This window comes from Hyperolius riggenbachi, chromosome 5 (genome assembly GCF_040937935.1).
Source record: "Hyperolius riggenbachi isolate aHypRig1 chromosome 5, aHypRig1.pri, whole genome shotgun sequence".
Lineage (NCBI taxonomy): Eukaryota > Metazoa > Chordata > Amphibia > Anura > Hyperoliidae > Hyperolius > Hyperolius riggenbachi.
The window spans coordinates 128,713,236-128,725,848 of record NC_090650.1 but is presented as its reverse complement, the minus strand read 5'-3'; positions in this window follow the sequence as shown (position 1 = coordinate 128,725,848).

The following is a 12,613-nucleotide window of genomic DNA, read 5'->3' as shown; positions in this document are numbered from 1 at the left end:
CTAAACGCTTTGCAAGCGGATTCATGCACGTTTTTGGTCGTGTTTTGCAACATTGTATTTTTTTGCCCAGCGGGTGCATAGCGTTTTGCGTTTTTATCCTGAATGGTCCTGTGAATTATTTTTAATTTTGTTACAGTGTGCTGAACCGCAAAACGCTAGCAAAACCGCTCAGTTTAGGTTTTGCTGAGCGTTTCTGCTAGCGTTTCAATACTTTACATTGAAGCGCTAACGCTCCCAAAATGCTGCAGGTCCTGCGTTTGCGTTTCCCAGAAACGCAAACGCTCCTGTGGAAGTTGCCCCATCCATTAACATTAGCCCAGCGTTTTGGCAAACTGCTAGCGTATCGCAGTGCTGCCAAAACGCTGCCAAAAGCGCTCCTGTGGGTTCCAGCCCTTAATGCTGTCACCTGGCAGCCCTGCTGATGTATTTGGAGGCAGAAATGCCTGAATCAGACCAGAAACAAGCATGCAGCGAATCTAGTCAGATCTGACAACAATGCCAGAAACACCTGATCTGCTGCATGCTTGTTCAGGTGCTAAATTGTGTTTGAGGCAGGAGATTTACAGGACAGCCAGGCAACTAGTATTGCATAAAAAGAAATAGATATAGCAGCCTCCCTATCTCTCGTTGCACTTGTCCTTGTCCTTATGAACTAAAAATATATTGGGTTCCATTACAAATAAAAAACCTTTAGTAAAAAAAAATATAAACTCGTACCAGCTGGGCTGTACTGAAACAAAAGACAAACTTGCTACACAACAATGTTGTTCTCTCACAGCACTGTGGAAAGTGCTGTGTTTGGCGAATTTCGAGTTACTGTTCCTATGCACATATTACTATTCTAGTTATAAGTCCAAAACAAAATGGTATCAGTACTCACTGTGCTGCAGGCAAGCAAATCATTGTCTGGAGGCAAACTCCCATTGTCCTGATCGTCCAAGTATGCTGCACATTGCACAGAACCCACCGAGGGACAGTCTAAAACTCAGCAGGGGGAAGTACCATAAACCACATTTGTAGGCATCATCTGTGCCAGCTGCCGATCGTTTACTTTCCTCTTCCTCATGTTCTTTTTTGAAGACAGTACGCAGATTGGCTATTTTTGATTTTACATAGCTCACTGTCGCTTCCGGGTAGAAACTTCGACGATATTCCGCAAGTGCTTTGCAGTCGGCCTCTTTCACAAACTTGTTTGCGTACTCTTTTGATTGCACCTTCCACAAACTAGGCCTCTCTCTGTACATCACAATGATTATCCTCACCTGCTCTTGAGTCATTTTGGGGTGTCTTTTTGCACTGGGCATCTTGCAACAACAACAGTTTGGTCAGTGATTATATATAGGCTTGCATACACAGCCTGCACTGAATATTACAACTGTCATGTGGTGTTACTTACGGATTGGTGGACTATCCAGGCACGTAAGTAGGTGACAGGTGTGTGGAAGATGTGTATGGCAACACAAAACAACACCAGCTATCTGTCTATACGCGTCTCTCTTCCTCCAGTGTCTACATACAAAACACATCTGGCACATGTCCCCATTTATACAGTAGTGCACAGTATTATGTTAAAAGGGGGATGGTCCACAAGGCAGATGTTGCACCATACAGATTTTGGAATCATGTTCCAAATCTTTGACATTCATTTTGCGCTTGTTTAATAATTTCTTCCGATTTCTTTATAGTCGATGTTTGAGATTGATTTTTATGAATGTACGGTCCGATTCTGGAACATTCTTTTTATTTTGGTATACAATTATTCTTTTTCAGTCTATAATGCGTGATGACGTCGGTTGCACGCGGGGGAAGGTGCCACTACTAGACTTGACGGCAAAGCAGCAGGATAGTGGCAAAAAGAGAGGGCCCGCACATGTCAATGAAGATTTCCTTTATTGTTGGACATATCCAAAACATCCAGGGCAAGCATCAGGTAGCTGACATGTTTCGGACTAACTGTCCTTAAAGAGGCACTTAAGTCTCCTAAAAAAATGAGTTTTACTCACCTGGGGCTTCCCTCAGCTCCCTGCAGCCGATCTGTGCCCTCGCCGTGCCTCTGCGATGCTCCCGTCCCCGCTGACGACCACTTCCGGTTTTGCCGTCAGGACCCGACAGTGATTATTCGCGTTCCCAGCTACAATATCGCACCCTATGCTGCTATTGCGGCCTCCTTGCCGCAATAGCAGCATAGGGGGCGATATTGTGGCTGGGAACGCAAATAATCACTCACGTTCCCATGCTTGGCGGGTTCTGACGGCGAAACCGGAAGTGGTCGCCAGCGGGGACGGGAGCATCGCAGAGACACGGTGAGGGCACCGATCGGCTGAAGGGGGCTGAGGGAAGCCCCAGGTGAGTAAAACTCATTTTTTTAGGAGACTTAAGGTTCACTTTAATCATAGCTAACAAGATAATGGCCATCTAGACATATAGAGGTATCAATACAAAGCACCCGCCCATAAGTCCCACCCTCATGGGGAGGAGTCGTCTGAATGGGTAAGTGCATGGAAACTAAACCCACATATGTTAGTTATATCCTATACAAATATTTAAAACATAAAACTGCATGAATAGAAGATAAAAACAAGAAACAACGTTCTCAAATACCAGCTGAATGGCACAAGGTCAAAAATGGAGAAAATCAGACAATGGTAGCCAAATCCCATTTGGCATTTAAGCCATGTGGAACTCTAGTATTCAAATCAAATAGCCACATGGCTTCTCTTAGTAGCAATTTTTTATGTAAATCGCCCCCTCTGCTGGATGGCACAACTTTCTCGATCCCAAAAATGAGAAGCTAGTCATATCTCCTCTGTGGATTACCCGAAAGTGTCTTGCCACGTTACTAATGTTTAAAGTCTGCTAGCCAGCACCCAAATAGTGTTCAGCTATCCTTTCTCTCAAAGGCCGGATAGTGCGCCCCACATACTGCAGGAAACATACCCCGCAGGTAATGAGATACACAACATTTCTAGTGCCACAGTTAATAAACTGTTTGATTTTGAAACTCTGGCCTGTTGAGACAGAGACAGCGATCTTGGTTTTATTGTGTACATGACAATACCTGCAAGTAGATATACCACATTTGTGAGAGCCAACAGTTGATAACCATAGCGCCCTAGCCAACACGCCATCCAACATGTGGACATCCACAAGGCACAAAGCAAACAAAGGGCTTCCCTTGTGGCCCGAGCAAACAATGGCGTCTCCCGACAAGGTAAAACATGGCCAGCATACGGTTCCTGAGAAAATAGGCCCTGGTGAGTGTTATAATTTAAGTATTATATGATTGAAGTCGTAGGCCTCAGTTACCTGAACTGAGTTTAGTTAAAAGACTTGGGGCCATATGCAATTAACTTTTCCACCTGACTTTTCTCCCAGGAGATACTTTTTCATTTTCGATTTAAAATAATTTTTTAGCACTTTTCAACTAAAAAAGTACTAAAAAGTTGGTGAAATAGTACTATCAAACTTATTTTAAATATTTTCTTGCTTTCTGGTGGCTTAAAAGGCATTTTATTTACAAGTTTAAAAATACCACCTTGGAGAAAACTCAGGTGAGAAAGTGAATTGCACATGGGCCATGATGTGCAAAGTCTTCCTTCAAACAGCATTTCTAGAGACACTGGAACATGGGTGTTTGTGCATTACACAGAATCAGCCAAGGTTAAAGAGTTTTTATACCCGATGTACAGACAGATAGGAGTCTTGTTCTGTAAACATCAGTTATGTTTCAGAACAAGATGACCGGTGCCTGGAACATGGGACTTTCCAGGTTATGCGCAGTAACAACTGTGCGTGTCATGATACCACGAGGGTCTGAGCCAATTGTAGGCTTGGGGGTATGGCTCAGATGATGTCACTTTTAACTCTTTAGTGACCAGTATTAAAGCAGGTGACCGGCAGCGGAGAGTCACTCTTCTGTTTCCTGTGACGGCTGGCTTCAACCCTTTACTTTTATTTATGTCTAGTCATCTTATCTACAGTGGCTTGCAAAAGTATTCGGCCCCTTGAAGTTTTCCACATTTTGTCACATTACTGCCACAAACATTAATCAATTTTATTGAAATTCCACGTGAAAGACCAATACAAAGTGGTGTACACGTGAGAAGTGGAACGAAAATCATACATGATTCCGAACATTTTTTACAAATCAATAACTGCAAAGTGGGGTGTGTGCGTAATTATTCAGCCCCCTGAGTCAATACTTTGTAGAACCACCTTTTGCTGCAATTACAGCTGCCAGACTTTTAGGGTATGTCTCTACCAGCTTTGCACATCTAGAGACTGAAATCCTTGCCCATTCTTCTTTACAAAACAGCTCCAGCTCAGTCAGATTAGATGGACAGAGTTTGTGAACAGTGTCAGGAACCGGCCCGCGGCACGCCTGCGTATACGGTTCCCGACTGCGGGTTTGACCAGATTAAGCGGGGAACAGCCTTATTCAAGCTAAAACAAGGCTGGGACCCCTCAGAACACCTCTCACTGCCACCACTAGCTGTTCGCTAGACACTTCCACTCTGCTGTTGAGTCCTCAGCGCGCACTCCGCGTTTTCGTATTTGGGCTTAGGCCAAATACGGGAACGCCACGCACCCACACACACACACAGTTGCAATCTTACACTGTCGTGAAGCAAAGACCCACTAACAGTCGTTCCGAACGATACTGTTAGCCACTCTGCTGTCGCTACTCGCACTGGCGTTGTTCGTACGTTGGGTCAGCTGCGCGCTTAGGCCAACGTATGACAAACGCCCCCCACACACAATGCAATTACAATTTCATACGGTAGTGTTGCTCAAGCGTACAATTAGGCATGAACTTATACACGGTTACACTTCAGTCTCTTCTAGGCTATGAGTGTTAGTTTAGTACGGCAGAAGTCAAGCTTATTAAATAATAATTTAATATTCCAGAAAAACATAGAACAATGCAGAACTTAATATATACAAAAGATTACAAAAAACAAAGTAAAAATAGTTACAAGATAAAAGTTACAAAGATAACACACACGGATATTTGCGTAAAATAAAAATGGGGATTAAAAAAAACGTTACCAACTTGAAGGTCTCAACGTTGTCGGCAGGAGCATGCCGCTTGTTCGACCAGAAGTCGAGATCAACTCTAGCTATGCGCTAACTCCAAGAGCAGATACCGGTGGCTGTCCTGGGTCAGCTTAAATAGTCTGAAGTGTCCCCTGGGGCATTTAATGTCCAGCCCCCAGGAACTAATGCACTTTCCCCGTTTGTGACATCACCGAACGCTTGTCATAATCTTTCTTGTGATATGCAAACTTCAAAGGGGTTCCTGTTTTAGCTTCTTGAAGTCTGCAGAATTCAATAGGTGAGATTGTATCCTACCAGACATCAAAAAGCTTCCTCCTCATTATTTCCTTGCCTATTGAAGGGGACTGGTCCATTCACTGAAGACAATGGCAGCTGTCTGCATCAATACAAAAGATCACAGCGTACAGTTCCTCTGGACAGCCAGAAACAGGTAATGAGGTTCCCTTTTGTCTGTCTATTGACACCACACACAATCACATTAATAGTCCATGAAGCTAGCTGCCAATATCTTCAGGCCATACTGGCTGACCTCCACCTCTGAAAGATATACAGCAGACATAAAAATGATAGAATAGGTTTCTGTACTCCCTAATATCATCAGCACCTCAATATATCTCCACACCTCCGCCGTTAACTTGGTGCAAGGCAGATGATCTTCCCAGATCCTCCTGCCTGCACCTACACTGTTGGTTCTGCTTGACGGGACAGCCCATCAGCATTCCCATGATTGCTCCCCTTCCGGATAGCGCTGGCAGGTGATTCTAACGAATCATCCTGCCAAAGGCTACATTGACGGCCTGGCCGGTTGGGATAACCCTTAAGCATCCTCAGGAGGGTTCCCCACCTGTCCGTTAGCTCCAAGCTACACGACTGGAAAGCTAGGTCAGGTTGCTGCAATGTGTCGTTGCCCTTGGCAACCTGACGTAACCAACCAGGGGAATGTGGGTCAGTGACGACCGTGAATTCGCGACCATAGAGACAGTGCTGCAGCTGGGGGAGGGTTCCAACCGTCGCTACACGCACTTTCTCTATAGTGGCAGGAGCTATCTCTCGGTCCCTTTGGGAAACGAGTATCTGCCGGTCTGCCTCCTCCACCTCGGACAGCTCCGAGGGAGTAACTTCCCAGAACCCTCTCAGCCTGCCCCTCCCAACTGGTGACCTGCTGGCTAGCCCCCTGAGCTCTTCCAGGCTGCTGTCAAATCGAACAGCCCCAGAGAGCTCAGTGCTGCCTGTCACACATTCCAGGAAGGCTGCAGACGGAGAGGCTCCCGGGCCCTCAGGGCCAGATTCCGAACTGGATGTGGCTGACCCAGCAACATTTGCCTCTTCGGTGGACAGTCCCTCTGCTGTAGGCCCGCTAGCGCTGCGGGTTACCACTGCAGCTGAGGGAGTGCCCACATTACACACATCATTATGTAGCACAACACATATGACATCAGCATTATCCGTCTTACACATATTGACATTTAGAACATCACATTCCACATCAACATTATCTGCCGCATTATACCCAGTGCTACCCAGCACTTCACAAGTAGCCTCAACAGTTCCTGCATCGATCACCTCGATAGTCCATGCCGCATAGGCAGAGCGGCGGAATCCGCATTGGAAGCGGCGGAATCCACATTGGAGGCGGCGGACTTGCCGCATGGCAGTGTCCCTGACAAGGGGGGTGAGCGTGGGGAAGCCACCGCTGGTGTAGTGAGCGGTGCGGCAGCTCCCACGCTCGGTTCGCTGGATACATTGCAAGACAGTACTGGTGTGGCTGGGACTGATAGTCCACCAAGATTCAGAATGACGCGCGTGCGCGCAGAGAGGCAGAACTTATATGGCAGCCAGAAGAAGGTCAGCTGACCCAGCTGGTCAGCTGACAATCCTATGTCCTCTCATTGGTCCAGCACTTAGGGAGGTGCTGGAGAGTGTCTGTGTATATATACTGCTGGCTGTTCAGTTGCTGGTTGTCTGGCGTTGCGATCGCATTGTAGTAGCACTCAGACCTGAGTCAGATCCTAAAGTGTGCCGGGACCAGCTGGAGCTGTAATCCTACACTTAGTTAGATTCTGTTGATAGTTTAAAGTACTAGTTTGATTGTGATTATCTGTTATGACCTGTTTGCCTGTCTGACCATTCTCCTGAACTCTGATCCTGTACCTTGTCATTCTGATACTCTGTTGCCGAACCCTGGCTCGTCCTTAGACTCTGCATCTGCCTTCTGATTTTGTACCTTGATATTTCTGATACCCTGTTGCCGAACCCTGACTATACTTTAGACTCCGCCTCTGCCTCCTGAATCTGTACTTTATCTGTCCGTGTGTTTACGACCTGGCTTGTCCGACCTCTAGAACCGACCTTACTGTTTGAGGTGGTTTCCAGTCCTGGTAGTGACACTCCCCCTTGAGTGTCACTCTCGTTCCTTCTCTCAGCCTGACTCCTCCTTTCGGGAGAGTCTAGAAGGAATTGTGCAGGACTCCTTACTACTCTGAGGCCCAGCCCTCTGTATATTACTGTTTGCACCAAAACACTCTTACTTCCCAGGTGACCAGAGGTTAGCTTATATATCTGATTATCGGTGATACTGCAGATTATCTATAATCTGGTATATATCTGTATTCCCAGTGATACTGCAGATCACTGGTAATCAGATCCTCTCTGTGTTACACCGATCGTTACAGAACGTCAGACCATAAACCAAAATGGACGCACGCACTGGTCCTCTGGGGGAACTTCCCACTTTGGTGGATAATGTCAATCGAGTGCTGGGTGAACACAAAGCATTGATTGAGGCTTTGTCAGGCTCTGTACGAACCCTCCAGATGTCAGTGGATGAGGTGCGATCCCCTCCTAGCGTTGATATACGTATGCATGTACCCGAGAGGTTCTAAGGCCACAGATCTGACATCCGCAATTTTAGGAGTAGAGTGTTATATTATTTTGAATTGAGACCCCGATCCTCTGGTACTGAGGCCCAGAGAATCACGTTTATTAGAACTTTATTGTCCGGCGACTCCCAGACCTGGGCATATAGCCTACCTCCCGGAGACACAGCTCTTACCTCTGTAGAGGAATTCTTTAAAGCCATGGCAGTAATCGACCTCTGAGCGGAAGCTCAAGCTTTTGCGGCAGGGCAAAGGTCCAGTCGAAGATTATGCGGCTGAATTTAGAAGGTGGTCAGTTACGGCCAGGTGGGACACCTATGCCCTCTTGGACTGTTTTTTGTCTGGATTGTCGGATGAGGTCTCCGACTTAATGTTGAGTCAGCCCGAGCCCAAAACGGTGGATGAGGCCATCTCGTCCGCCATTCGTATCGACCGCAGGCTGCGTCATCAGAGACAGACCAGGGGTAGTCATCGTGTCAGGTACACATCTTACGCGGCACCTCCCGCTGCACCCCTGGTAATGCCATTCCCCTCTGTCTCATCTTCTCCGGTCTTGCCTCCTCCCGAGCCGATGCAGATCGGTCGGTCAAAATTGACCCAGGTGGAGCGAAGACAGAGAATGGCTGAGCAACTATGTCTGTACTGCGCTGAAGGAGGGCATAGGGTACGAAAAAGCCAGGAAACGCTACCACCTAGGAGTTGTAGGGGGTAACACCCTAGGCGCTCGACTCATACCCTTAAAAGAAAAACGTTTGCTCCTTCCATGTACGATTACGTGGGAGGACAAATCTGAAGCCACGGAGGCCTTTGTTGATTCAGGCTCAGCGGCTAATTTTATGAGTTCCGAGTTTGCAGAGAAGTTGGGCATTCCACTCACCCTAGTAAAACCACCTATCCAGGTTACTGCCGTGGACGACTCCCCGCTACAAAAGGAACGTCCGCTGTCTCAGACACCAGAGGTGGAAGTCACTATTGGGGTACTGCATAGGGAAAGATTAAGTTTTTTTGTATTACATATGACTACCTCCACGATTGTCTAAGGTATGCCCTGGCTGCAGCTCCATTCGCAACAGATCAGTTGGGCTGCAGGACACTTAACCAGTTGGTCAGACTTCTGTTCCCAGCAGTGTCTAGGGAAAGTGACATTAGGTCAGACCAAGATTCATGTGGAGAGTGTTCCCGAGCAATACTCAGAATTTTCGGATGTATTCTGTCCCAAGGCGGCTAATAAGTTACCTCCTCATCGCCCTTTCGATTGCCCCATCGATCTCCGTGCCGGTTGTATGCCCCCCCGGGGTCACCTGTATAATTTGTCTGGACCAGAGAAAGTGGCTATGCAGGAGTACATCCGCGACAATCTAGCCAAAGGGTTCATTCGCCCCTCCCGGTCGCCTGCAGGGGCCGGTTTCTTTTTTGTTAAGAAAAAAGACGGAGGTCTTCGACCTTGCATCGATTACCGTGGCCTGAATAAAATCACGGTGAAGAATCATTATCCGTTACCATTGATAGACGATTTGTTCACGCAGGTCACAAACGCTAAGATCTTCTCAAAGTTAGATCTGAGGGGTGCATACAACCTGATCCGCATTAGAAAGGGCGATGAATGGAAGACGGCCTTCAACACACCCGACGGGCATTACGAGTACTTAGTGATGCTCTACCTCGACAATATACTGATCTATTCCAACAACCTCTCTGAGCACAGGATCCACGTTAAATTTGTGTTGGACAAGTTGAGACAAAATATGCTTTATGCCAAGGTGGAGAAGTGTATTTTTGAGGTGACCACCGTCACGTTTTTAGGGTATGTGATTTCCACCTCAGGCCTGTCGATGGATCCTGCCAAGGTCACAGCTGTCTTGGAATGGCCACATCCAGTGGGGTTGAAGGCTCTGCAGAGATTTTTGGGTTTTGCGAACTACTATAGGAGGTTCATAAAGGGGTACTCCACAATAATTGCCCCCCTTACCAGTCTCACAAAAAAGGGGGCAGATACCAACCACTGGTCCCCTGAGGCTGTTGCAGCCTTTTCTCATCTGAAAAAAATGTTTTGCTCAGCGCCCATTTTGAGACATGTAGACACGTCTTACCCTTTTATTGTGGAGGTTGATGCCTCGAAGGTTGGGGTGGGGGCGGTGCTGTCTCAACGGTCAGGGTTGCAGGGCCGATGACATCCATGCGCTTATTTTTCCCGTAGGTTTTCACCGGCAGAAAAAAACTACGATATAGGCAACCGGGAACTTCTGGCCATTAAGTTGGCGTTTGAAGAATGGCGCCATTGGTTAGAAGGGGCAGAACATACGATCACGGTTTACACTGATCACAAGAATTTAGAATACATCGAGGGGGCTAAGAGACTGAGTCCCCGTCAGGCCCGTTGGTCTTTATTTTTTACGAGGTTCAGATTTATAACCACGTACACTCCAGGCAGCAAAAACATCAAGGCAGATGCCCTGTCCAGATGTTTCGAACCAGAGACAGCACAGCCCCCCGCTCCTGAGTCCATCATCCCGCAGAGGTTAGTGTTAGCAGCCTACAGAGACCTGGGAGGATTGGACAGAGGTTTTGGGTCCCTTTCAGCAGGATGTCCCTGAGGGAAAACCTGAGGGGGTTATGTTTATCCCATTACCATTTCGTCTACAGGCTCTACAAATGTTTCACGCCCATAAGAATGCTGGTCACCCTGGAGCTGCCAGAACGCAGGATCTGGTTGCCAGGTGTGCTTGGTGGTCTTCTATGGCAACAGACTGCAAGGAATATGTCAGGGAATGTGCGGTATGTGCTAAAAGTAAACCCTCCCGGCTGGCACCTGTGGGAAGGTTACAGCCTTTGCCCACCCCGAGTGAGCCATGGACCCACCTGTCCATGGATTTTGTGGGGGAACTGCCCAGGTCTGAAGGCATGTCGGTCATTTGGGTGGTAGTCGACCGTTTTAGCAAGATGGCCCATTTTGTGCCCCTGAAGGGACTCCCCTCGGCTCAGGAACTGGTCGAATTGTTTATCATTCACGTTTTCCGGCTGCATGGCATCCCGGAGAATATCATGTCAGATAGGGGAGTCCAATTTGTGTCGGGATTTTGGAGGGCATTTTGTCATCAAATGGGCATGGAGCTGTCATTCTCGTCGGGCTACCACCCACAGACCAATGGGCAAACGGAGAGGGTCAATCAATCACTGGAGCAGTTTTTGAGATGCTATGTTGCTGAGGCGCAGAACGATTGGGTCAAATGTTTACCATTCGCAGAATTTGCGCACAATAATTTGAGAAGTTCCTCCTCGGGATTCTCTCCGTTTCAGGTAGTGACCGGGAGATTGCCTAAGTTTTCCCCATTGCCAGTGGCCTCCACTCCGTTTCCAGCACTGGAGGCTTGGCAGAAGTCACTCAGAGACAATTGGGGAATTGTTAAGAGTAATTTGGAGAAGGCGTTTCAAAGTCAGAAAGGTCAAGCTGACAAGAAACGTTCCTTGGAATGGAAGTTTCAGCCAGGGGACTTAGTCTGGGTGTCCACACGTCACTTGACCCTGAAGCAGCCATCAGCCAAACTGGGCCCCAGATTTGTAGGTCCGTTTTCTGTGACTAAGAAAATCAACAACGTCACTTATGCCATAGATCTTCCGGCCAGCATGCGGGGCGTAAGATCTTTTCACGTGTCCCTGCTTAAGCCGGCAGTTCATGTGGGTCCCAATCCTCCTCCTCCTGTGATGGTGGATGACCGAGCTGAGTACGAAGTAGAGAAAATTTTAGACTCACGCACTGTACAGAACTCAGTACAATATCTGGTGCATTGGAAAGGGTATGGCATTGAGGAAAGGTCATGGGTACCTGGGAGTCGCATGCATGCGGACGAATTAAGAAAGGAGTTTAATGCCGTACATCCCGAGAAACTGGGTAGGAGCTGTCCGGAGGCCACTCCTCAGGGGGGGGGGGGGGGTACTGTGAAGAGACGCGGAAAAGCCGCCGCTTCTCATGGTGAGGCGGCTGTTTCCGTGTCCAGCATGGCATCACAACGCGGAAAAACCGCCGCATGCCGCATAGGCAGAGCGGCGGAATCCGCATTGGAAGCGGCGGAATCCGCATTGGAGGCGGCGGACTTGCCGCATGGCAGTGTCCCTGACAAGGGGGGTGAGCGTGGGGAAGCCACCGCTGGTGTAGTGAGCGGTGCGGCGGCTCCCACGCTCGGTTCGCTGGATACATTGCAAGACAGTACTGGTGTGGCTGGGACTGATAGTCCACCAAGATTCAGAATGACGCGCGTGCGCGCAGAGAGGCAGAACTTATATGGCAGCCAGAAGAAGGTCAGCTGACCCAGCTGGTCAGCTGACAATCCTATGTCCTCTCATTGGTCCAGCACTTAGGGAGGTGCTGGAGAGTGTCTGTGTATATATACTGCTGGCTGTTCAGTTGCTGGTTGTCTGGCGTTGCGATCACATTGTAGTAGCACTCAGACCTGAGTCAGATCCTAAAGTGTGCCGGGACCAGCTGGAGCTGTAATCCTACACTTAGTTAGATTCTGTTGATAGTTTAAAGTACTAGTTTGATTGTGATTATCTGTTATGACCTGTTTGCCTGTCTGACCATTCTCCTGAACTCTGATCCTGTACCTTGTCATTCTGATACTCTGTTGCCGAACCCCGGCTCGTCCTTAGACTCTGCATCTGCCTTCTGATTTTGTACCTCG